Consider the following 235-nt stretch of genomic DNA (forward strand, 5'->3'; position numbering starts at 1 on the left):
GAAATAGTTAATTTAAATAGTTTTTTTGATTAGGTGCGCTTGGAGAACTTAGCGCACCTTTTTATGAAAGTCTGTTTTTTTGTATTTAATGACCGGAACTATTTAAAATTGTTGCAAAGAGCTCTAGAACTTTTCAAGAGAGTATCAGAACTGCAAAAAAAATGGCACATTTTGAAATATGGTGCGCCAAGCCTTGGCACACCATATTTCAAAATGTGCCATTTTTTTTGCAGTT

The sequence above is a fragment of the Odontomachus brunneus genome, unplaced genomic scaffold (assembly GCF_010583005.1).
Source record: "Odontomachus brunneus isolate Ranch 3 - 2012 unplaced genomic scaffold, Obru_v1 Obru_scaffold_042, whole genome shotgun sequence".
Lineage (NCBI taxonomy): Eukaryota > Metazoa > Arthropoda > Insecta > Hymenoptera > Formicidae > Odontomachus > Odontomachus brunneus.